We start from the raw sequence: 27,650 nt of genomic DNA on the forward strand, positions 1-27,650 counted from the left end.
GCGGAGCAAGGGGACCGCCAAGCTAGGGACACTGTAGCCCACCCTAGTACGAGCAGCTCTGGGACTCGTAGTAGTTTTCCGGCCCACCAGTTAAATCCACCGGAGCCACCTGCCGGTGAACTTGTCTGGTATACCCCAGAGCGTTATGAACCCGTGATTCCTGATTTTGTAGGCCAACCAGGAATCCAGATTTCCACAGTGGGCTTCACTGAATATGACTTTTTTAGTCTTTTTTTTCAGTGACCACTTTGTAAATCTAATGGTGAAGCAAACAAACCTGTACGCCCAACAGTTTGTTGCTCAACTCCCAGGCTCCTTTTTGGCTAGGCCCGGTGGCTGGACGCCGGTCAGTGCAGCCGAGATGAGGACATTTTGGGGCCTCGTGCTGCATATGGGCCTAGTCAAGAAACCTAGTGTCAGGCATTACTGGAGTGAGGCCATCCGGAAATGCCTGCATTATTCAGATAATGCAGCATGTCCCCCCAAGGTGATACTGCCTATGACCGTCTGTACAAAATCAGGCCGGTCATCGATCACTTTGGCGCCAAATTTGTACAGGCCTATGTACCTGGAAGGGAGGTCGCGGTTGATCGGTCTCTCATTGCGTTCAAGGGGAGACTCCTTTTCCGCCAGTATGTTCCCTCTAAGCGGGAGAGGTATGGCGCGAAGCTGTACAGACTATGTGAGAGTACCTCAGGGTACACTTACAAGTTTCATGTGTACGAGGGGCGAGATTCCCGTATTCAACCCCCAGAATGTCCCCCCCACTCTGGGTGTTAGCGGGAAACTTGTGTGGGACCTTATGCACCCACTGCTAGATAAGGGTTACCACCTGTACGTGGATAACTTTTATACTAGTATCCCCTTGTTCCAGTCCCTCGCCACAAGATCCACGTCCGCTTGTGGGACTGTGCGGAAAAATTAATGCGGCCTCCCTACCTACCCCCTCCAGGTACCTATCCCCAGGGGTGAGACCTGTGCCCATACCACTGGAAACCTGTTGCTGGTCAGATATAAGGACAACAGGGATGTCCTTGTACTGTCCACAATTCATGGTAACGGCATCACCCCTGTCCTGTGCGAGGTACCGCGGCAACGGTCCTCAAGCCCGATTGTATCGTCAACTACAATCGGTATATGAGAGGAGTTGATCTCTCTGATCAGGTCCTTAAGCCATGCGTAAAACCCGGGCATGGTACAAAAAAGCTGTGGTCTACTTGGTACAGGTTGCCTTGTACAACTCTTTTGTGCTGTCCCGGAGCGCTGGCAACATAGGGACATTCCTTCAGTTCTATGAGGCAGTCCTCAAGGCCCTGATCTTTTCTGACCGGGAAAGAGCAGGCCAGAGTACCTCGGGAACTGTAGGCGCCCGGATCGTCCCTGGCCAACACTTTCCAGGTGTGGTCCCCCATACTGGAAAGAAGGGACGGACCCCAAAAAAGTGCAGAGTGTGTCACAGGAGGGGGATATGGAAGGACACCACTACTCAATGTGACACGTGCCCCGATCATCCGGGCCTCTGCATTATTGGTTGCTTCAGGGAGTACCACACTTCCATGGAGTACTAAATTTATATTCCATTTTAATCAGTTTTTTTTCAAATAACAAAGTAAGGGTTACCAGCCAAACAAAACTTAATATTTATTACCCTCATACTTCAGTTTACAGAAACACCCCATATGTGGTCGTAAACTGCTGTATGACCAAACGGCAGGGATCAGAAGGAAAGGAACGTCGTATGGTTTCTGGAAGGCAGATTTTGATGGCCTTTTTTTTTGCACCATGTCCCATTTGAAGCCCCCCTGATGCACCCCTAGAGTAGAAACTCCATAAAAACGACCCCATCTAAGAAACTACACCCCTCAAGGTATCCAAAACTGATTTTACAAACTTCGTTAACCCTTTAGGTGCTCCACAAGAGTTATTGGCAAATGGAGATGAAATTTCAGAATTTCTATTTCTGGTAACCTTGCCTCACAAAAATGTAATCTAGTTAAAACAAAAATCATATGTACCCTAAAAATAGTTCCAACAAAACTGCCACCTAAGGCCGAATGCACATGGCTGTTTTTCACGGCCGTGAGCGGTCCGTGGAACCGCGGCCTGGATTCCTGCTGAGTGCAGGAGCACACGGCGTCATTGGTTGCTATGACGCCGTGCGCTCCCTGCTGCCGCCACAGTACAGTAATACACTGGTATAGATCTATACCAGCGTATTACTGTATTGCGGCGGCAGCAGGGAGCGCACGGCGTCATATCAACCAATGACGCCGTGCGCTCCTGCTCTCAGCAGGAATCCAGGCCGCAGTTTCACGGAACGCTCACGGCCGTGAAAAACATTCGGCCTTATCCTGTAGTTTCCAAAATGGGGTCACTTTTATGGAGTTTCTATTCTAGGGGTGCATCAGGGGGCTTCAAATGGGACATGGTGTAAATAAACCAGTCTAGCAAAATCTGCCTTCCAAAAACCACACAGCGCACCTTTCCCTCTACGCCCTACTGTGTGCCCGTACAGTAGTTTACGGCCACATATGGGGTGTTTCTGCAAACTACAGAATCGGGGCAATAAATATAGCATTTTGTTTGGCTGTTAACCCTTGCTTTGTTACTGGAAAAAATGGATTAAAATGGAAAATTTGCCCAAAAATGTAAATTCTCTAATTTGATCCCCATTTGCCAATAACTCTTGTGCAACACCTAAAGGGTTAACAAAATTTGGAAAATCAGTTTTGAATACCTTGAGGGGTGTAGTTTCTATAATGGGGTCATTTTTGGGTGGTTTCTATTATATAAGCATCACAAAGTGACTTCAGACATGAACTAGTCCCTAAAAATTGGGTTTTTGAAAATTTCTGAAAAAGTTCAAGATTTGCTTCTAAACTTCTAAGCCTTGTAACATCCCAAAAAAATCTAATATCATTCCCAAAATGATCCAACCATGAAGTAGACATATGGGGAATGTAAAGTAATAACTATTTTTGTAGGTATTACTATGTATTATAAAAGTAGAGAAATTGAAAGTTAGAAATTTGCAATTTTTTTCAAATTGTTGGTAAATTTGGTATTTTTTTATAAATAAAAAAATATTTTTTTTTACTTCATTTTACCAGTGTCATGAAGTACAATATGTGACGAAAAAACAATCTCAGAATGGCCTTGATAAGTCAAAGCGTTTTAAAGTTATCACCTCTTAAAGTAACACTGGTCAGATTTGCAAAAAATGGCCTGGTCCTTAAGTTTTAAAAGGCTGTGTCCTTAAGGAGTTAAACAGATGGCAAAAAAGTGATGTGAACCCAGCCTTAGTGGCAGAATAAGCACCAGTACACAGCGATGCAGTGGGGCTGAGAGGGGAGGCGGATACATTTATTGCCATACAGTTATTGGATACCACCTCCATACAGTCACTGTAAAAAACCTCTATACAGTGACTAGATAACACCACCATACAGTGACTGCATAGCACCACCATACAGTAAATGGATAAAAGGGTATAAGAGGGCACAGTATAGGGAATGACTAGGGGCACTGTACATGGTATGGTAAGAGAGCACAATGCAGTGTATAAGGGGCACAGTACGGGGTGTGGTGCCCAGTGACATTAGAAGGTTTTTATGGTGAATGTGGTTTAGGCACCACCATAATGAGAGGTAGAGGAGAGAGACATGGGCCAAGGGCCCTGAATGGACAAGAGGGGTGGAACAGCAAGTAGGTGGAAGGGGCTCTGAGGGGGATTCATACAAGAAGCACTGGCAGGAATTACTTGAATGGTCTTGGGGTGAGAAGACTTCCATTAACTCATGGCTGTTGGAGGCGATTTTGTGCAACCTACAATTAGATACAGTAAGCATTTCTTGAGCCCTTTTCAGTTGACTGATTGCGGTCTCGTTCGTGGGTGTGGATTTCAAGCAGTCGTCCACTTAGAAATCTTTTTCCGCAAAGGATCTGACATCTGACACATTGCTTCACCCTATCGGGCTGAATGTCTGAGACCATAGATAGCGACTGCAGGGGAAGGACTGTTTCCGAAGATGTGTGCTCTCATTCGGTACTCTACAATGTCTTCACTGGGGTCGTTGTTGCAGTACCAGAAGAACCTCAAGTAGTTTCTGTGTTCTTCCTTGATGAGGAAGCAGTGGAACATCTGTTGTATGTCAGCCATAAATTCTACGAAATCTCTGCGGAAGCGTAGAAGTACCTTCAGAAGTCTGTTGTTGAGATCTGGACCAGACAGTAAGACGTCGTTTAGCAAGACGCCTTTGCACCTGGCGCTCGAGATGAATACTACTCACATCTGCCCTGTTTTTTTAGGATGAAACACGCCGAATATGGGTAAGTACCAACACTCCTCAGAGTCTTGGAGCATGGGTGCCATTTCTGCATGGTTATTCTGGAATATTCTTTCCATGAAGGTAAAGAAATGTTCTCTCATCTCTGGTGTCCTCTGAAGTTTGTGTTTGAGGGAGATAAATCGACTGTAGACAAATTCTTTGTTGTTAGGTCAGCATTGTCTTCGGGGGTTAAAAGGTAAAAGTGTGACCAAGCTTTTTGACTTGTCATTTACTATTCCTTGATATCCAAGAACATCTTATCTTCTATGGACATTGCGACCCTGTTGTCTTCTCATGTCCTGTGGAAAACTGTGCACCCTAAGTGATCTTGCTCACCATCGCAGGATCTTGCTCACCATCGCAGGCGTGGTCTTCACAGGAGGGATCTGTGAAAGGACAGGGCACAGGAGCGCTGTGTGGCAATTCTTTTATCAGAAAAACTGTTTTGACATGGCTGGAATAGAGAAGGACATCCATTTTCAAGTGTGCTGGTGAGCATGCTGTTGACTGAGGTTGGCTTGTGTGCTCCTCCTAGACAGACATCTCCTATGATGACCCATCCTAGGTCAAGTCTCTGGGCATTTGGAGCATTTTGGGGACCGTTAATCTGTCCTCTAGCCTTGTAAACTCGTAGTATGTCTCTTCCAAGAAGTAAGACTATCCGGGCTTCTGGGTCCATTTCTGGTATCAGGTGGGGGTGATATGCTCTTGCTATATATATGCTGTGAACTGTGAAAAGTAATGCCTTCTAGTGCAATGTTTTGTTTTTTTCTAGTGTAATGCTTTAGTTTAAATGTCAGTTCTTGTTCCCCTGTCCATGGCATCTATGATTGCTCCAAACAACATTTCATTGTATTGTACATTGTATTGTGCAGTGACAATAAAGGCATCTTATCTTATCTTATCTTATCTATGCCACTACCTCTGGTGTAGGTATCTCAGACCGGTTGTCCATTATGTGATTCCACTCCAGTATGGTTGGCAGGGACAAGCAGATCTGACCATCTATGGACTCTACCTTGTACCCAGGTAGCTTTTATCCCCGCTGTCTAAACGGTACTTGCACATGTCCTTAAGAGTAGGGAGAACCGGACCCTACGATGTTGAAGGTGTCGAAGAAGGTGGCTAAAGACCTGTTGCTTTGATCATCTAAAATTGATTGTATCCTTGATCGCTTTATCTCTGTGGCCAACCAGATAAAACTCTGACAAGGCAGATTTTTGAGCAGGACTTTCCCTCCTGCAAGTCCTTTACAGTCTCTGTACTGTGAGGAGTGACTACTGCAGTGTCGATGTCAGTGTCTATCTACTTCCAGTCATGCTCCTCTGCTTGGGGTGATACCTGAGAGGGTGGTCCAGGGTGTAAAGCCTGCGTTGTGTCCTGTGCTAACGCATTCTGTGCATGTCACACTGACCTTACAGTTCCTGGCGAAGTGCGATGTTGGAGCGCAGCACCTGAAGCAGATTTGCTTTGAGGAATTATTTGCGGTCCTCTAAAGACTTCTGCCTGAAGGCTTCTGCATTTTAGTAGAGCATGTGGTTTCTTTTGCAGGGGGCATTCTTTGGTAAGATCTTTGAGTTTGTTCTCTTCTTGAGAAGACTTAAACCGCCTGTAAGGTGAACCTGTGGAGGCAACGTTAGTTTTTTGGACTGCCACTGGTGTTTTATGAGGTTTGACCCGGGGTAGTGGGACATGACAGTGTAAAGTCAAAACTGGGATCATTTCCAAACCTTGCCTGTTTGGCGACAAAGTCCACAAACAACACAAAGGGGGGGGAATGGTACATTATGAAACCGTTTATAATGGTAACCATGCGTGACCTACTCTTGTATATTCTAAGAGAGTTTTTGGACAATCGGATTGACACCTCTGGTGGTGTCCAGGAATGCTAGCCCCGGCAGATCTCCTTCTGCCTGAGCAACCTGTACCCCTATCAACAAGTCACTGAGTTCCCTGAGCTTCTGGTAACCCCTACCCACTATTCTTGGAAAATTATCAATTCTCTTATATAAAGCATTTTCTATAGCTTCTATTGACCCATAGCACCCATTAAGTCTTTCCCACACCATCTTTAGGCCTTCGGCCAGATAGTTTATGTTAATGTCTCTGATTCTTTTGGCATGTTCAGCAGACTCGCTTCCAAGCCACTTTACCAAGAGATCTAACTCCTCACTATAGGAAAGATCTAAGTCTCTTATGGCGTTCTGGAAGGAGGCTCGCCATGCCCTGTAGTTCTCGGGCGATCGGTGAACTTTATAAGTCTTTTGGTAACCAGCTCCCATTTAGCAAAGAACTTAGCGAAGTCCATGGCGGCCTCGTTAGCGACAATACTACCCGGTGTGTTGTTTTTATACTGCATGTGTGGTGTATCACCATACCGTTTAGGAGTTTCTGGCTTAGGAAAGTCTGTATAATACCGTTCTGCAAAGGTTGTCCCTTTAGGTCGAAGCAAAGGTTGTAGCTTTGGTTTCGTAGGGCGGTAGTTGTGGTCAGCATCTCTTTGTCACGTACCCTCCTGCTTGAGGTACTGTGGTTCAAGTAGGATCTTTGACACTCTGTAAAAGCTGGTGGATATACTGGATCATAGTCGTCATCTGTCTTGGGATGTTGATGGACCTACTCTGAGACACGCTGTGTTGGATCTTGTTCATCTAGGTCTGGCCCAGGTACTTTGGTATTTTTATCGGATTCAGGGAACTCCAAGGCTTCTAGGAATTCTACTTTGGCTACTGCGGCTGCCAGTTATTTCTCTGCAGCTAGTTTTTCTGGTGACACTTGCAGGAGTACTCTCTCTTTTTCCATTAACACTTGACGCCGTACTCTCTCTTCTTCCTGTGATGCTCTCTCTTTTTCTATTGATGCTTGCAGGCATACTTTCTCTTCTTCCTGTGACTGTCTCTCTTTTTCTATTGACACTTGCACGCATACTCTTTCTGTTTCTTGGTCTGCTTACCTTAGCTTTAGTTGCATCTCTTGTGCAGCAAAGGAAGATCTTACTTTTGCAGCCTCAGCTTCTGCATGGGGCGAAAGCAGCCTTTTCTGTAACGGTCACGTCTACACACACACAGGGGGAAGGATAGTGACCACTGCGCTCCACCCTCACCCCTGGCCCTGCCTACTTGCCTCACAAGTCCTGATGACAGGGGACAACTGGATGACAGTCCCTTACTTAGGATATGTGCAGGGAAGACAGACAAGACAAAATATGGAACGTGAACAGACCGGGTCAGAACCAAGAGAGCTACACAGTACATAGGGTTAAGCAAATAATGGTCAGGAGAAGCCGGGGTCAAATACCAGGAGAGTAGAGAAGTACCAGAGGAGTCCGCAAAGAGTAGTCAGGTGGGAGCTGAGGTCACAATACCAAGAGGGATGTGCAGTACAGGAGGAGCAGGCAAAGGGTCGTCAGGGAACAGGATCAGATGAGTATTCAGTAGTCCAACAAATAGCCAGGAACCTAGAATTAATAAGCAACCTTTGGCCAGCAGGCTGCCTGTATTTATAGTGGGGTCTGAGGGTCATGTGACGTGGCCAGCGTCACATGACCGACAGACAGACAAGTTGAGCACCGAGTGATCAGCTCGGCGCTCAAGGCAGACCTAGGAGCAGGGAGCCTCCCAGCTAGCAAAGCCGCCCTGGAAACAAGGCCAAACACAGATTGGAAGCTAAGCACCCGAAGCTAAGCAGCAGGTCTGCAACTGATTGAACAGCAACTGATTTAACTGAGTAACAATGAAACTGATTGAACAGCTCTGCATAACATAATGTCCCTGAAACAAAGATAGATCTCTCACTAGATATGCTTTTACCAGGATGGAGGAGTTTAAGAAGGAGATATGCAGGACAGCCTGTACTATATCCTGGAGACTTCTCTTTCCCAGGATGCTTTGCCCTCCCACAATACTTTGCATCACCCACAATACAGTAGTCTTTGAAACAAGAAAAACAAGGTGCGATACAATTTAACACCGCTAGATGGTGCTATTACCACATTAATCACCACAGAAATAGCAAACTAAAACAGATGTGAAATAGAATTAAATTTAAACTCTGCTGTGCAGAACATTGCTACTGGTGACTTCCCTGAAATGTCTGGACAGGGCAGTAATGTTCACTCTATCCAAGGTTACATCTCATAAATGGTGGCGTATGCTCTACATCAGGGATTTGATGTATGCCCTACATATTGTTTAAGACACGCATTACAATATGGGTTGAAAGAAAGGAAATCCGGCACTTAAAATTGATGACGTCGTAGATTCCTTTATTTGGTCATGCGATGTATCAGGTACATGGTTAACAGATACATCGCATGACCAAATAAAGGAACCTACGACTTTATCAATTTTGAGTGCCGGATTTCCTTTCTTTCAACCCATTATAACAAGGCTTTATCCTTCATATCCGTGCACCTTGCAAGAAAAGGCGGGTGAGCTGGAATCCAATTACCTAGACGCATTACAATATGCTGTATAGATATAATGAGTTGTATTACAATTGATATATGAGCTCATATTGAACACTAGTGATGAGCGGCAGGGGTCATATTCGAATTCCTGATATTCGTCTAATATTCGCGAACTCAAATATTCATTATAGTATACGTTCTATTTTTTTACTCAAAAATGGGCAAGGTAATGATCGCGTAATATGCGAATATTACGCGATCAATAGAGGCGTTGTCACGATGGGGAGTGGGGGAAACTCCCCACCGTACAATGTCACCAGGTACTGGGCCGTAGGCAGGGAAAAGAGAGCTGTCACCTCCTAAAGCTTCACTAAAATTGCCCTAGACTTCTAGCTGTATGAGCCGCCTTCAAAGGTAAGGGGGCTCATACCCACGAACCTAAAGGTCTAGGAATCCCTGCATCGCCCTCAACATAGTGACAGGGAAGAGACCTCCTGTTCATCCATCACCACAGATGAAAGGCATCTCCAGTGGCCCAGTAGCAGACAGGGATAAAGACAATGCAGCAACTGCACGGCAGGTAAGAACACAATGTAACAGCGCACAAGACATAACAACCAAATCTCAAATCGAACCCACACCAAACATAGACACATAAGGATGGGTGGAGACATGGAGAAGACATAGGGATGACATTGCTAAAAGACCTTGATACATTGATGTCCATCAAGGTGGCCCTCAATGACTGGGCAGATGGAATAGCCACAGAAAGGAACATAGCTTCCAGCCCAAAGCAAGGCTAGAGCTCAACTAACCTGCATGCAACAAGCCTAGGCTAAATAGCTCCAAGAGACCACACCCTGATCCACACCTAGTCAGGAAATTAACCCCACACTTACCAGACAGCAGGAAGAATCACCTAAGGGGATGTGCACGTGCAAACCAAAAACTACTCGTTGCCGCCGGCAACCAGTCTGCACGCCAACCACGTCATGGTCAAACAATAGGACCGTGACAGGCGTGGATCAAAAAGTAATATATAGCACTATAGAATATAGTGCTATATATTTGTTTTTTGAATATTCGTCATTTTTACCATCTGAACACATGATTCCTCCCTGCTTCTTGCTTGTGGGCCAATGAGTCATTGGCCCATAAGCAACTTAAGCAGGGAGGAATCATGTGTTCAGATGGAAAAAAAATAACGAATATTCTAAAAAACGAACATATAGCACTTTATTCAATATGGTGCTATATATTTGTTTTTTTGGAATATTCATAATTTTTTTTCCATATGAAGTGATGATTCCTCCCTGTTTAAGTTGCTTGTGGGCCAATGACTCAATGGCCCACAAGCAAGAAGCAGGGAGGAATCATGTGTTCAGATGGAAAAAATGCTGAATATTCGAAAAACAAAAATATTCGAAATAATAATGTATTCGAAATATTTGCCGATATTCCGATTAAAATTTGTAATTTGAATATTCGCGATCAACACTATTGAACACTTTTCCAGTAGCAAGTGAGGTGTATTGTTGGGACTTGTTCACAAAGGGGTAGACTTTGCAGATCAGGCTGCATTTTTATGACCCTACAGATTTTTGTGGAGTTTGTGTCAAGAAAGTAAGGAGCCAAGACTTCTAGCTTTTTTTGACACAAATCTCACACCCCTGACAAAACGTCACTAAGCCCTTCATCCTGTACCATTATGGGGATTTATCTAGTGACAATGTTTTTGATTTTGCTATACTGGTTACTAAAAGTTGTCACAAAAGTAACTGGCTTGGTCATCTATAAAAAGTTTGTGTCTATTTTAGCCAATCTGGATCGGTGTCTATTAGGAGTCCAATCTGGGTACCTCTGTTTCCACAGTCTATTGCGCTACAAAGACAACTCTAGTGTAAATTATGTATCATCCGAACAACTCTGGCTTTCCCACAGTAATTTTCCATAAGGAAAACTGTGAATAACATGCCTGGAATGACAGAAGGAAGAAATGCAGAATTGCCAGCATTGGCACCACTAGGTGGGACATACATTTCATTACATGCAGGGCCGGTGCTATAATAAGGCATACCAAGCAGCTGCCTTAGGGCGCAAAGACGGGGGGGGGGGGGGCGGAAAAAATGTGCCTGGGTCTTATGGGGCGAATACTAATGAAGCGCTTCCATTTTGGAAGCGCTTCATTAGTACCGGAGGACTGGGAAGCGGTGAAGGATCTGTACTCACCGCTTCCTGGTCTTCCACTCAGCTGTCTGCTATAAAGGGCTGCGCACCATAAGACCTCACTGTGCGCAGCCTTCACAGCCAAGAACCAGGAAGAAGAGAGATAGAGCGCTGGTGGTGAGGAGCGGTGGCGTCCAGGAGCAGGAGAGGTAAGTTATTTTTATTTATTTTTATTTGCGCTGATGGCTGACATGGGGGGGCATGATTGACATGGAGGCATGATGGCTGACATGGGGACATGATGGCTGACATAGGGGACTGATATGGTCTGATTAACATTGGGGGTCTGATTGCTGGTCTGACCTGAGTTGCAATGGAAACATTTTTTTTCTTATTATCCTCCTCTAAAACCTAGGTGCGTCTATGGGGCCGGTGCGTCTTAGAGGTCCAAAAATATGATCCTCAAACCAGCGATTGAGAGAGGAGAAGATACCAGGACCACCCAGAGGAGAAGCCAGCTGATGCAGACGGGCGGGTCACGTGAGCTGCGGGGGGGGGGGGGAATGGGCGCCAAAATGTAGCTTCGCTGGTGTTGGCAAAAATCCTTGCACCGGCCCTGATTACATGCAGTATTACATATCAGTCATTCCAATGATTTGCCAAACGTATTTCTTAGATAAAATAGATCTGCAAAAAGGGAGATCCTTTCTGTGGTGTGACTCTTCTGCTCTCTCTCAGAACGGGTAATTGGGCACCAGAAAAGTGGGTGTCTTCATGAGTCAATTTCAGTTTTACATGCAGTTTTAAAGTTTACACATAGAAGTAATCTGCATACATAGCATTACTTTTCTGTACTGATTCTGAGCTCAGAGCTACATTTACAATTCTGCAGACTCCAGAGCAGAAACTCTGAATGCAGCTCTAGAATATAATACAGACTGTAAACTCAGGATCAAGATAACTAGTGCTATATATTTACAAACTGTTAAATGGTATTTGACGGTGAAGATACCCTTTAAGATCAATGTTACCGAAGGCCAGTTCTATTGCTAGTTTGTTTCTGAACAATGTGAGCAAACCAGTGTTACAAGCTGCATTTTCCCCTTACAGTGATGTTTTGCATCACACATTTCAGGTCACTAATCATTTTTATGCATAATATAATCATGTTACTTGCCACTCACTTCCCCCTGAAAATCTTCACCATATTTAGTGTTTCTGTATGAAGCAGAGTTAATATATGGTTTCAGTAAATTATATGCTACAAGTAGAAATGTGTATTCTATGTGTTTGGTGTTAAACCTAGAAATTAATATGTTATACAGACACAGGAGGAAAACTCCAAGAAAAATAAGTGAAAAGCAATAGAAAAAGCTGAGGACGTGGGAAAGTGTACTGGGAACTGGCATCCAAAGCCTGTTATCTTTACGTCTGGGCAGATATATGTGAAACATAATAGCCAACCCTGCACGCAATGATGACACGGCCTTTCTAAGGATCTAGTTCGTAAACAATTATTTTGGTGACAAGCCTAGATATATAGTATACAAGACTTGAACGGTGAGGAATTATTAGTATTTTCATTAACCAGTTTAACCTTTAAGATCGGGCCATTATTCTTTTTTTTTTGTGCATCCATTTTGTTCTGTTCGGTTATATAAATGATTGTTGTGCCTTTTTTTGTGATTTCTGTGGCTTTATTTTAATTTATTTTAATTTATTTTTTTATACCCATAAAAATGTAAATAAAAGGGAAAAAATAACCTATTTTTCATTTTTATGTTAATAGCACAACTTGCAACTAAAATACTTTTTCAAATTATGTCACCTTCCATAATAGTAATTTTAATATATAGGATGTATAGGATATAGTCACTGAGGCTAGAAGCTGCATTGTGGTGTGTAGTGGCATTCATATATTTATTTTGTCTTTATTTGTATTTTTTTTTGTAATTTTTAATTTGAATTTTCTGTCCTCCACAAAGTCATACAAGACCTTTGGGTTGACAACATTGTATTTTTGTTTTATTGCTCTCCCGTAACTGGGACTGACATATTATCCCCAGTTAGGCCTCTTGCACACGAAAGTATGTATTTTGCGGTCTGTAAAAAATTGATTAATTCAAAATATGGATGACATCCGTATGCATTCCGTATTTTATGGAACGGAACAGCTGGCCCCTAATAGAGCATTACTATCCTCGTCTGAAATGCAGACTATAATAGGACATGTTCTATTTTTTTGCGGAACGGAAATACGGACATACGGAAACGGAATGCACACGGAGTAACTTAAGTTTTTTTGCGGACCCGATTGAAGGGAATAGTTCTGCATACAGTCCGCAAAAAAAAACGGAATGACACGGAAAGAAAATACGTTTGTGCGAAAAAGAGGCCTTACAGGGAGAATGTAGCCCCCTGAGAGGTAACACCCAGCAGCTCGTGCAGATACCAGGATGCCAATGATCACAAGATCACTGGGACCAGATCAGGAAGTGGTATTGCTGCTTCTTGAAATCTATACACAGAGCTCATTGATAACAGTATATGAGGCAATGGAGAAGGGAAGAATGGTAAAAAAAAACTTTCCTGTCTTCTTTAAAAACATTAAGAAATGTATGTGCCCAAATAAATGCTGACCGCCCAGACATACAGATGTAGCAAGCACCAAAATGAGTGGGTTAATGCATTTTCCTGACAGTGTAACTGGATGCTAACTTTTAAGCTTTAGAAACTTAGCACATTGTTAAACTACAGTGTCTTACAAAAATATTTACCCCCCTTGACTTTTTTCAGATTTTGCTACATTACAGCCATAAGTTCAATGTTTTGTTAATCTGAATTTTATGTGATGGATCAGAACACAATAGTCTAAGTTGGTGAAGTGAAATGAGAAAAATATATAAATAAAACTATAGAAAATAGAAAACAGAAAATTGGCATGTGCATATATATTCACCCCCTTTGTTAGAAAGTCCATAAAAAGCTCTGGTGCAACCAATTACCTTTAGAAGTCCCATAATTTGTGAAATGATGTCCACCTGTGTGCAATCTAAGTATCACATGATCTGTGATTACATATACACCCCTTTTTTGAAAGGCCCCAGAGGCTTCAACACCTTAGCAAGAGGCACCGTTAACCAAACACTGCCATGAAGACCAAGGAACTCTCCAAACAAGTAAGGGACAATGTCAGGGTTAGGTTATAAAAAAATATCCAAATCTTTGAGGATTCCCAGGAGCACCATCAAATCTATCATACCCAAATGGAAAGAACATGGCATAACAGCATACCTATATATACAAACTGAAAAGAATGGCGTGGTATTAAACAGGCAGGAAGTGCTCAAACCCACATGCAGTTGTGCATATATATACAAGGGAGCAAATCCTGCACTTGTGGCCCGTTGCTAATGACGATCCCCAGCAAAAATGCATACAGTGGAGGATGCCCGCAGCGAACCACAAGTACCACAATAGACATCCTACACAAGATAGCAATTATGTGGATGTGATAATCAATATAACAATATAACAAAATAATAGCAAAGACAGGTGCACTCTGCGGTCTTACTAAACCCTCAAACTGATTTTAAAATTGAGAGATTAGCCAACTGTCACGGGGCGCCAAAGGCGCACTCGGTCTCCCATCAGCCGCAGACCTGCTGCTTAGCTTCAGGAGCGAGGATCTGTGTTTGGCCTTGTTCCCAGGGCGGCTTTGCTAGCTGGGAGGCTCCCTGCTTCTAGGTCTGCCTTGAGCGCCGAGCTGATCACTCGGTGCTCGACTTGTCTGTCTGTCGGTCATGTGACGCTGGCCACATCACATAACCCTCAGACCCCACTATAAATGTGGGCATATTATGTAAATTAAACAATGCAAATCCTCAAACAATCCATGTTAATTCCAGGTTGTGAGGCACCAAAATATGAAAAAAAGTCAAAGGGGGGTGAATACTTTTGCAAGGCATTGTAAGCCAGCACGATAAGCTTGTGTGTTAACATGCCAGGAATTATTTTAACAGCTGCTAGATCTCTATATAGTCAACGTGCGGTGAACAAGCGGTTAATTAACCACCTCAGCTCCCCTAGCTTAAACCCCCTTAATGACCAAACCACTTTTTACAATTCTGCACTACACTACTTTAACGGTTTATTGCTCGGTCATACAACTTACCACCCAAATTAATTTTACCTCATTTTCTTCTCACTAATAGAGCTTTCATTTGGTGGTATTTCATTGCTGCTGACATTTTCACATTTTTTTTATTTTAACCGAAATTGACAGAAATTTTTGCCAAAAAATGAAATTTTTCACTTTCTGTTGTAAAATTTTTCAAATAAAACTACATTTCTATATAAATTTTTCTTTAAATTTATTATTCTACATGTCTTTGATTAAAAAAATGCAATAAGTTTATATTTATTGGTTTGGGTAAAAGTTATAGCATTTACAAACTATGGTGCAAAAAAATTAATTTACGCACTTTGACTTTCTGAGCACCTGTCATGTTTCCTGAGGTTCTACAATGCCCAGACAGTAGAAACACCACACAAATGACCCAATTTTGGAAAGTAGACACCCTAAGCTATTCGCTGATGGGCATAGTGAGTTCATGGAAGTTTTTATTTTTTGTCACAAGTTAGCGGAATTGTTTAATTTTTTTCCTTTTCTTACAAAGACTATATATTGCACTAACTTGTGACAAAAAATAAAATTTTACATGAACTCACCATACCCCTCACGGAATACCTTGGGGTGTCTTCTTTCTAAAATGGGGTCACTTGTGGGGTATTTATACTGCCCTGGCATTTTAGGGGCCCTAAAGAGTGAGAAGTAGTTTGGAATCCAAATGCCTAAAAATGCCCTGTGAAATCCTAAAAGTACTCATTGGACTTTGGGCCCCTTCGCCGTACTCATGAGAAGTAGGGCAATGTGTTTTGGGGTGTATTTTTACATATACCCATACTGTGTGTGAGAAATATCTCTGTAAATGACAACTTTTTCCATTTTTTTATTCAAAGTTGTCAATTTACAGAGATATTTCTCACCCACCATGGGAATATGTACAAATACACCCCAAAACACATTGCCCTACTTCTCATGAGTACGGCGATACCAGATGTGTGACACTTTTTTGCAGCCTAGGTGCGCAAAGGGGCCCAAATTCCAATGAGTACCTTTTAGGAGGGCATTTTTACGCATTTAAAACTACTTCTCACGCTTTAGGGCCCCTAAAATACCAGGGCAGTATAAATACCCCACAAGTGACCCCATTTTGGAAAGATGACACCCCAAGGTATTCCGTGAGGGGCGTGGTGAGTTCCTAGAATTTTTAATTTTTTTGGGCATAAGTTAGCGGAAAATGATTTTATTTTATTTTTTTATTTTTTTTCTCTTACAAAGTCTCATATTCCACTAACTTGTGACAAAAAATAAAATTTTACATGAACTCGCCATGCCCCTCACGAAATACCTTGGGGTGTCTTCTTTCCAAAATGGGGTCACATGTGGGGTATTTATACTGCCCTGGCATTTTAGGGGCCCTAAAGCGTGAGAAGAAGTCTGGAATATAAATGTCTAAAAATGTTTACGCATTTGGATTCCGTGAGGGGTATGGTGAGTTCATGTGAGATTTTATTTTTTGTCACAAGTTAGTGGAATATGAGACTTTGTAAGAAAAAACAAAAAAGTGATCTTTATAGCGCCGCAGCGATTTTACAGTGTTTTTGCAGTGATCAGAAAAAAAAATTCTGTCACTGCGGTGGGGCGGACTGAACGCAAGTGTGCGCACAAGATCAGGCTTGATCGGACGAACACTGCGTTTTTTGTAGAGCCTATAGAACATGTCCTATTCTTGTCCGCAATTGCGGACAAGAAAAGGCATTTTCTATATAGTTCTGGCAATGTGCGGATCCGCAAAATGCGGAAAGCACATTGCCGGTGTCCGTGTTTTGCGGATCCGTGATGTCCGTGTTTTGCGGATCCGCAAAACACATACGGACGTCTAAATGGAGCCTTACAGGGCGGTGATCAATGACAGGGGGGTGATCAGGGAGTCTATATGGGGTGATCAGGGGTTAATAAGGGGTTAATAAGTGACAGGGGGGGTGTAGTGTAGTGTGGTGATTGGTGCTACTTACAGAGCTGGCTGTGTCCTCTGGTGGTCGATCCAAGCAAAAAGGACCAGGTAGCAGGTATATTAGACGCTGTTAACAAAACAACGTCTAATATACCTTTTTGGGGTTAAAAAAATCACATCTACAACCTGCCAGCGAATGATCGCCGCTGGCAGGATGTAGATCAACTCGTTTACCTCGCGATCCTGTGAACGCACGTTCCTGTGAGCGCACGTTCACAGGAAATCTCGCGTCTCGAGAGATGACATGCCGATGCGTCCAGGAAGAATAAACCGTCCGCCCGCAGGACACAACCCTGCGTTAGGCGGTCGGGAGGCGGTTAGACATATAAACATATTCAGCTTTTCTCTGTTTTTATATTGTAATGTTATTATTATGAATAGTGTTGAGCGAAGTGGAATTTGGTCCAAAGTTTAGGAAAACTTTGATTCGCAATAAATCCAAAATTCCTCGCGCTTCGTGGTAACAAATCAGTTTTTCCTAAAATAGCGGCTGCACATGTTACAAAGTGAAAGTTAGAAGCTCGGGAACATGAGATCACCCATAATGATGTGCAGCCAGTTAATCCGCAGATAGCCATCCCCTGTGATGTCACAGCTCTATAAAACCCTCATCCCGCGCAGTCTCCACCATTGTCCTGGGAGCTGAGCATAGGGAGAGAAGTGGCACTTCTAAGGCCCCTTTTAGGCCCCTTTCACACGAGCGTGACGGATTAGGTCCGGATGCATTCAGGATCCGTTCAGTGAAACTCGCACTATTTTGCAAGCAAGTTCAGTCAGTTTTGTCTGCAATTGCGTTCAGTTGTTCAGTTTTTTCCGCGCGGGTGCAATGCGCTTTGATGCGTTTTTCACGCGCGTGATAAAAAACGGAAGGTTTACAAACAACATCTCTTAGCAACCATCATTGAAAAAACGCATCGCACCTGCACTTGCTTGCGGATGCAATGCGTTTTTCACGCAGCCCCATTCACTTCTATGGGCCAGGGCTGCGTGAAAAACGCAGAATATAGAACATGCTGCGATTTTCACGCAACGCAGAACTGATGCGTGAAAAACAACGCTCATGTACACAGACCCATTGAAATGAATGGGTCAGGATTCAGTGCGGGTGCTATGCGTTCACGTCACGCATTGCACCCGCGCGGAAAACTCGCTCGTGTGAAAGGGACCTTACACGAGCGAGTTTTCCGCGCGGGTGCAATGCGTGACGTGAACGCATAGCACCAGCACTAAATCCTGACCCATTCATTTCAATGGGTCTGTGTACATGAGCGTTGTTTTTCACGCATCAGTTCTGCGTTGGGTGAAAATCGCAGCATGTTCTATATTCTGCGTTTTTCACGCAGCCCTGGCCCCATAAAAGTGAATGGGGCTGCGTGAAAAACGCATTGCATCCGCAAGCAAGTGCGGGTGTGATGCGTTTTTCACTGATGGTTGCTAAGAGATGTTGTTTGTAAACCTTCAGTTTTTTATCACGCTCATAAAAAACGCATCAAAACGCATTGCACTCGCGCGGAAAAAACTGAACAACTGAACGCAATCGCAGACAAAACTGACTGAACTTGCTTGCAAAATAGTGCGAGTTTCACTGAACGCACCCTGAACGCATCCGGGATTAATTTGTCACGCTCGTGTGAAAGGGGCCTAAGAAACTATACTCCAGAATTTTTAAAGTGCAACACGAATGGACTCTGGTGCATTAGGGGGTTTGAGCGAGGTCAGGGCATAGTAGAAGTATTATTGTAGTTGAGAAGAATTGTTAAGGGGCATTCTTTTGGTGGAGTGTTACTTTAATGCATGGGAGATTAGTATATTGTGGATGGTGGCTAGGGATACATGAACTGGGATGGGACTACAGTAGGGTTATTAGTTGTGAGAGGAAGTAACTTGGCTTTTGTTTGCGCACCAACAAACTTTAGTGACAGTTGGTTGACTTGCTTTGCAGTCTGGATGTCTTTGGCCATGTTGGGGATTGTGGAGGACCTGCTACAGTGGCTTTGTGGGGCAACTAGTCAGTGGGATGAGAAGGAGGAGTGGTCAGGCTGCAGGTCCTTCTGGTGTGTCTATGACTAGCATGTGGCATTCCAGGTCTTTGGAATGGCTTAGTCCTGAGGTGATTCCTCGGGTCCATCACAGGTTGGGAGCCCCAGCAGAGGAAGGAGGTGGAGCTCTTCCCATGTTGCCTCCTCCTCTGGACGCTAGAGCAGTGCTGGGCTTGGAGCACCTGTCTGTGGGAAGATCAGCCTGACGTAGTGGCAGGTCTGAGCAGCCTATTCCTGACAATGGGCTGGCTCATATCGGCAAGTACCTGTTGAGACCCTCAGGGGAGACAGTTTCCCTATTGGGTTTGATACCAAATAAGGAACTGTCACGACCATGTTCATGGTCGTGACTCCTTGGGAGCCGCATGCAGTTGCCCGCGGTCTGGTGTTGTGTCAACCGCAGCTGGGGGCACTTAGTTGTTTGCCTCAAGTGCGGTTGCCGCAGACAACAGGTATGCGTGCGGTTGCCTATGGTTATGTGTGTGTGTGTTTGTATGCACTTTGAATGTCTGGTGTGCACTGTGTTTTATGTTATGTGTGAACTCTGACATTTTCCCTTCGCCTGTGGCTGCCCGTGGCAACGTGTGGTGTTTTGTACATGTGGTGGCAGTGTCTCGGCCTTCTGGCCGGCTCCCAGGACACGTTTGCCACGCATGTCATTGTCGACGGTAACAGCTGCAGTGAGAGTTGGTTTGTGTATTCCCCTTTATGTGGTTTCACTACACTCCCTGGTTAAGGAAGGGTTAACTCCCTCAGTGTGCGTGCACTGGGTGTGTCTGAGTGTGGGTGTGGCTACTTTGGGCTATAAAGCCTCTGCTGGTTTCAGTTAGCTGAGGGCTTCTTCATCCATGGTTGCTGGAGACATCCTCCTGTTATTTACCATCTGCCAGTGGGGGCCACCCTTGTGGTCATAGATTTATGTCACATGATGTTATTAAGATGTTTGTTTGGTCTTTATTCTTTGCAGCTTATGGTCCTGGGTTCCTGTGTGATTTTGTGGTGTGTGCTGTGTCCGTTTGTGGTGTTGTGGACAGCAGCACTTGCACATGGGTTCCAGGCTTTGTTGTCTGTGGCAAGTAGGTGTTGTATTTGTTACATTTACCTGCCATTGCCATAAGTTGTTCATGTCTCCCTATTCTTTGTAGCTTGGCCACTTTAGACTCCTGTTTCTCTGCGTCCAGGAGGAACAGGTTGTCTACCCAGCTCCTAGTCCAGGGCTACCCTGAGGGCTAGCAGGGACTATTAGGTTCCGGTGTATGAGCCCTCCTACCATCAGGGTTGGCTCATACGGTTAGGAGTTAGGGTCAGATTAGGGACGCAATAGGAGGTGACCTGCTCCCTATTTCTGTTGTTCTGGCTGAGTACCCATTAACATCTTCTGGCATTGCACGGCTGAGGGTTTTCCCCATCCTCAGCCGTGACAGGAACTTTCAAATATCATTTGATTTGTCATCTGCCTTATGCAGCAGGATCTTCTATTGATGATGGGATTGACCAGGAGGTTTGTTTGGTTTCTTTTACCTCTTTTGATATGGCAATAGCCTGGATTTGGAAAAGGCGCTGTCATATCTAAAGCAGGGGCTGAAGCGGATTTTCATTTGCTTCTATTTAACCTAGACACTTTCAGTTTGTTGGGCACCTATTGGCAAGACCAGTATTATGTTGATAGTTTTTGTCCAATGGAGTACTTGATTTCTTGTGCCTATTTTGTGATTTTTTGGGGAATGGGCTGTGAAGCAAGGGATTGGGTGGTCCACTATCTAGATCTTTTTTTGTTTGTCAGCCCCACCCAGTTCTCGGGTTTATTGAAGTTTTGCGGCATTGTGATTGAAACTGACCACATGGAATGTTGGCTCCCAGCTGACAAGCTAGAGGATCTGAAGGTGGTTGTGGGGTACTATAGAAGGAGCAGGAAGGGGCAACTGCATGAGGTTCAGTCTCTTTTGGATAAGTTAAAGGGTTTGTCTCACTTCAGCAAATGGCATTTATCACATAGACAAAATTAATACAGGGCACTTACTAATGTATTGTGATTGTCCTTATTGTCTCCTTTGCTGGCTTGATTCATTTTTCCATTGCATTATACACTGCTTGTTTCCAGGGGTTATGGCCACCCTGCAATCCACCTGTGGTGGCCGTTCTTGCACCCTGTAGGAAAAGGCCTCGCTGGTAGGCCAGAAACATGTAAGTGCAAATCGGCTAGCACATTTTCTTACAATGTACTGTACAAGCATGGTTATCACTGCTGGATTGCAGAGGGGTCATAACTCCTTGATTTGAGCAGTGTTTAATGTGATGGAAAAATTTATCAAGCCAGCAAAGGAGGCAACATGTTCAATTCCCTGTGGCCAGTCTTGTTTGAGCTGTTAGTTTGTTTGAGTCACAGATTGGAGGTGGAATATTTATCCCAGTATGAAATCCTTTTTCGCTTGGCTTTTTCATTGGTCTTTTTGGATGTCTGAGTTGGTGGCTAAGTCTAGGCCATCAGCAGGTGATTTATCCCAGGGTGATGTTAACTTGCTTACGGAGGTCCAGAACTGATCAGGTGGGTAAGGGGGCCTGGAATTAGTTATATGAATTGTCGGGGTCCCTGGTATGTCTAATTGTTGTTGTCTGTGTGGTCATATCCCTTATTGATTCATATAGATGGTTCATCTCTCTCTCAGTTTCAGTTTGCGGCTATTTTTTGTAAATGTTTGGTGGTGAGGTGTCTATTGGCTAAGGATTATAGTACTCATTCTTTTCACATTGGGGCAACTACAGAGGCAGCTTGTTGAGTCTTTGCCTGAATCACATTAAGAAGATAGGTCGTTGGGAAACTGATCAGCTCTGTCTGTACATTAGATCTCAGTTGTTATAATTCCTTATACATTTTGCTGATAAGGATCCTGTAATGCTGGTGTTTTTTCTGCTTACTCGTTTGTGTGCCTGTATTTAGCTGATGTATATCTTGTGTTGCTTTTACAGGGCATGGCCCTTGCCTGGTTTGGATTTTTAGGCATTCTTGTCTACTGGAGGTGGTTAGAGTGAATGTGAAAAGGTATGGTTGCCAGTTGCATTTTGCAAGGGATTTGGCTTTAGTGAGATGGACTGCGGTGTGAGACATGTTGTGGAGCCATTTGTTACCAAGATTCAATTTCATGCTTCTTTGGAGAGGCTTTCTGACGTCTTGGCTACTCATGCCGGGGGCAAAGATATAGAAGTGACTGCCTCCTGGGGCCTTATCAAAGATGTCAAGTGGGATTTGTTGTACTTGTGGGCTACGTTTCCAGGTATTTTGCTGGTGTGTTCGGATATTGCAGGGTGTGGAGGAATGTCCGATTGGTGGAGAAGTTGTTCAGAGGAATGGTGGCATTGTGGTAAGACACGGACTGTTGAATGACAGGTCTGGAGAAATTTTTTAAGAGTGATGGTGTCGATTTGAATGTCATTGGCCTAGACTTATGATGTTTTTCTTTGCAGGACATTATCGACATATGTGTGTGGAGGGAAGATCGCGGGTGAGGTTTTACTCGCATTCATTTGTGACGGGGAAATGGTCCTTGGCAGCAACAGATTTGGAGATAATATACAAAACAGTCCTTGGAGTAAGGAGTATGGTAAGGTAGAAGTCATTTTTCTAAGAAATGTGATGAACTTTTTAAGGGTCCATTCACACGTCCATTGTTTTTTTCCTGATCTGTTCCATTTTTTGCGGAACAGATCTGGACCAGATCTGGACCCATTCATTTTCAATGGGTCCTGAAAAAAAATCTGACAGATCAGGAAAGAAACAACGGACGTGTGAAGGGACCCTTAAACTGACAAAAATATCAGGTGCTGCAGACAATGAAGACAGTCAAAATTCTTCCTAGTTAAATACTTGTCCCACTCCATTCGTAGGGAGGTGCCACTGCCCCCAAATGTACAATGCAATAAATAAAGTTAGACCACCACCTCAAAAAATGTGGAAAAGGGTTCGGGTGCATGCTAATAATGCTGCTTCTAATTTTCATATAGTAAGTATAGCAGTAATGCAATTTACATGTATTCCTATTTTCAGTGTTTGCATGTGTTTTTGTACATGATGGTGTGCTGCTACTAGTAGTCCTTGTTTGCTCTTACAAATATTGTTAATTTTTTGCATTGTACATTTGTACATTTTGCATCTCCCATTTGGACAGTGCACTCCCTGCCCACCTGCCCAGGGCTTCTAATCAGAACATAATATAGCTGGATTCTACATTGTCCTGAATTTTGTAGGCCAAATGCCCAGGAGAGGCAACTGATAGTGTAGGTCCAGCCTGTGCTCTTACTTGTAGTCACTGTTTGCTACTCCTCCTTGTTCTTAGCTCCATCATTAGACACCTAAAACAGAAACTATTCACAACCAGAAATTAGCTTGTGCGCAAGCTGAAGTCCCACATAGCCAAGTTGCTGATTGTGCAGTTGCTGCTGTAGTACTTAGTTGTGGTAACGGTCTTGCATTTCCGTGCCTTTACCCAAATTGTAATTTTGCCCTATGGCTATAATATATCTGACCAGTTGTCTCATCAGGTGCATCTCCGCGCCTTCATCAAAATTTGATTTTGCTGTTTGATATCTGCATTTCCGGCCGGCTGTCCATTTTTTTCAAAATTGTTTAAAATTATCTTGTTTTCTAAATGACTGTTCCCTTTCTCCTGCACACATCAATTTATTGACCCCAGAAACTTCTGGGGAGGCATATTATAACAATGGCTAGAACTGGCCCAGTTTGTTGTTGCTGTACTGTCTTGTCTAACCTCCAACAAACTGTCAGACAGAGTTTTTAGTGAGACAGGAGGTGTTAAAACACCCAAGCGGGCAAAATTGTCCTGCCAAGTGTCCAAAATAGTACCTTTGTCAAAATAAATCAGGCACATGGATCCATGAGGATTTTCACGCATAACCAGCTGAATAGATCTGCCATTTCTGACAGTGGCTATTTATCGCCAGCCCAGTGATGCAATTGCTGCTGTCTGCCTTTTCTTCATGTTCCATACTGTACAGCAGCTGCTATCCCCCTTGGTGCCACTACTAATATCCCTAAAGGGCTGCATATCTCCTGCCTTGTCTGTAAGGTCCTGCACTGCACTGCTGCTGCTCCCAAAAAAGGGAGAATTTTTTTGACGCTTGCTCAGAACAAGTCACTGCTTTTTCTGAGAATATTGTGTGTATATACACTGGCACGTATTTGCCACCAATAAGGGACCATTTATGGAATTTTGTTTTTTATTTTAAAAATTAAAGGAATTACAAAGATCTTAATAAGAGGGAAAGACAAAAGAGATAAATATGATAAAATATGAGTTCTAGTAAACCTCGGAGTGTCATATACTAATTTTCAGGCCAATTGGAGTAGTTTTGATTTGGCTAGAATCATTTCGGACCCAAATCGAATTGTTATGACTGGGCCTGAAACTAATTTCAAGATTTTTTTTCTATCTCCATCACCAGGGTTTTCTAGCTGATTAGGTAGCCCTGGATCCTAGAAAAATATACAGGGCACCTGATTATATTACTGTTAATAGGTCCTGAAAATAGATTAGATATGAGGACTTCATAACCTAAGCTTTAGGCATGTAAACATATGGCATAAAGTGCAACATAGAAATAAAATCTGTAAAAAAAATATATAAAAAGTTTATTAGGCAAGTTCTACCAATAAATTATTCACAATTGATTACAATTTCATCTGTTTTATAAATATGTCAATTTACAGTTCCCTATAGTGCTGCACCTCCTCCCCCCACAAAGAAAAAGCTGTGAGAAATAAAAACAACAAAAAAGTTTGCATTCTACATTCTTAATAGTTTTGAGTGGGCAATACAATTTTCCAGTACCCCTGCACTAATTTCATCAATATATGCCATTATATGCTGTAAATCTTGCAAATCTTACATTGTAAAATGTGACTTTTATTATTAATGGCTTGAAAATCTGCCTCTCTTATCAGCTGCCATGTGTAATTGGATATATAAGACTATATTAACCAGCCATGTGTTATGCATGGTAAAAAATAGATTTGTTAAAGCCAAATTGTCCAAGACAGGCAGATTAACCCTTTACTAATTGCACTAATTTCAGAACATAGCTGAATGAGAGCTGCCAGCATGAAGATTTCTGTTTAGCAAGATAGTTGTGGACAAGCAGTTCGTGGAGCCTTCCCCAAGGCAAAATGCGAGCAGCTTGTTTAAATATTATTTTGACACTGTATGCTTCCAAATTAATGTACAAAATTATAAGAACATTTGCCATAAGGACAAAGATTATGTAAATTACAGCGCACATGGCAAAAGGCATATGTTACTGTAACATAACATGCACTTCACACAGGGGCCTTAGGCTAACTCTAAAATAAATCTTGAAGATAGATCATGAGGTCTTGTGATTCATTTAGGGTGATAATCAACTGTGTGGTGACCACCAGTTAAAGAATAAGGCCCCTTTCACACGGGCGAGTTTTCCGTGCGGGTGCGATGCGTGCAGTGAACGTATTGCACCCGCACTGAATCCTGACCCATTCATTTCTATGGGGCTTTGCACATGAGCGGTGATTTTCACGCATCACTTGTGCGTTGAGCGAAAATCGCAGCATGCTCTATATTGTGCGATTTTCACGCAACGCAGGCCCCATAGAAGTGAATGGGGTGCGTGAAAATCGCATAGCATCCACAATCAAGTGCGGATGCGGTGCGATTTTCACGCACGGTTGCTAGCAGACGATCGGGATGGAGACCCGATCATTATTATTTTCCCTTATAACATGGTTATAAGGGAAAATAATAGCATTCTGAATACAGAATGCATAGTAAAACAGCGCTGGAGGGGTTAAAAAAATTCAATAAATTTAACTCACTTTAGTCCACTTGATCGCGAAGCCCGGCATCTCCTTCTGTCTCCTTTGTTGAATAGGACCTTTGGTGAGCATTAAATACAGGCAAAGGACATTTGATGACATCACTCCGGTCATCACATGGTACGTCACATGATCTTTTACCATGGTGATTCACCATGGTAAAAGACCATGTGATGACCGGAGTGACGTCATCAAAGGTCCTTTACCTGTATTTAATGCTCACCAAAGGTCCTATTCAACAAAGGAGACAGAAGGAGATGCCGGGCTTCGCGATCAAGTGGACTAAAGTGAGTTAAATTTATTTTATTTTTTTAACCCCTCCAGCGCTGTTTTACTATGCATTCTGTATTCAGAATGCTATTATTTTCCCTTATAACCATGTTACAAGGGAAAATAATACAATCTACAGAACACCTGATCCCAAACGGGTTTGGGTACCAAACATGCGCAATTTTTTTCACGCGAGTGCAAAACGCAATACAATGTTTTGCACTCGCAGCAGACAAATCGCGGGTGTTCCCGCAACGCACCCGCCTCTTATCCGGGCCAAAAATAAGACACCCGTGTGAAAGAGGCCTAAAGCAGAATAAGGCTGTGTTCACACGGGCGAGATTTCTGCACGGGTGCAATGCGGGAGGTGAACGCATTGCACCAGCACTGAATCTGGACCCATTCACTTCTATGGGGCTGTGCACATGAGCTGTGATTTTCACACATCACTTATGCGTTGCGTGAAAATCGCAGCATGCTCTATATTGTGCGTTTATCACGCAACGCAGGCCCCATAGAAGTGAATGGGGCTGAGTGAAAATCGCAAGCATCCGCAAGCAAGTGCGGATGCGGTGCGATTTTCACGCATGGTTGCTAGGTGACAGTCTATTCACTGTATTATTTTCCCTTATAACATGGTTATAAGGGAAAATAATAGCATTCTGAATACAGAATGCTTAGTAGGTGATCAATTGAGGGTTAAAAAAAATAAAATAATTAACTCACCTTCTCCTCTTGATCGCGAAGTTGCCGGTGGTGATGGACCATGTGATTGGAGCATGTGATCTGACGTCATCACAGGTCATTTTGCCGACAGCTCATCATTAAAGAAGTAAAGAAGAGACCGGCAACTTCACGATCAAGAGGAGAAGGTGAGTTAATTTTATTTATTTTTTTAACCCTCAATTGATCACCTACTAAGCATTCTGTATTCAGAATGCTATTATTTTCCCTTATAACCATGTAATAAGGGAAATTAATAACATCTACACACCGAACCCAAACCTGAACTTCTGTGAAGAAATTTGGGTCTGGGTACCACAGTCGGTTTTTTATCACGCGCGTGCAAAACACATTGCACCCGCGCGATAAAAACATCGGAACTGACTGCAATTGCGTACCTACTCGCGCGGGTTTGCCGCAATACACCGGGACGCATCCGGACCTAATTCGGACATGCTTGTGTGAACCCAGCCTTAGGGATTCTTTCATCTGTAACCCAGTGCCGATGTGTGCAACACATAAAACTCACCTCCAGGGAAAAGTAAAACTTGAACTCATGTGCAGAACCTTTCTCCTCAAAACCCAGCCATTTCTTCTACAGACCTCATATTCTCCTACTTAGGCCTCTTTCACACTACCGTATGGCTATTTCAGTGTTTTGTGGTCCGTTTTTCACTGATCCGTTGTTCAGTTTTTTTGTTTCCGTTGTGTTTCTGT

At 43.3% G+C, this 27,650-nt stretch overlaps 1 long non-coding RNA gene across 1 annotated transcript in view; it reads left to right on the top strand.

The window, feature by feature from the left end:
• The window catches only part of LOC122938601, a 61,631-nt gene extending 36,175 nt beyond the window's left edge, over positions 1–25,456 (top strand). Inside the window, exons 2-3 of the long non-coding RNA XR_006390039.1 lie at positions 22,544–22,680; positions 25,169–25,456. This is a non-coding gene — a long non-coding RNA (uncharacterized LOC122938601). The remainder of the gene's footprint in view (positions 1–22,543; positions 22,681–25,168) is intronic.
• Positions 25,457–27,650: the final 2,194 nt, after the last annotated feature.

Source organism: Bufo gargarizans, chromosome 1 (assembly GCF_014858855.1).
Source record: "Bufo gargarizans isolate SCDJY-AF-19 chromosome 1, ASM1485885v1, whole genome shotgun sequence".
NCBI classification, from domain to species: domain Eukaryota; kingdom Metazoa; phylum Chordata; class Amphibia; order Anura; family Bufonidae; genus Bufo; species Bufo gargarizans.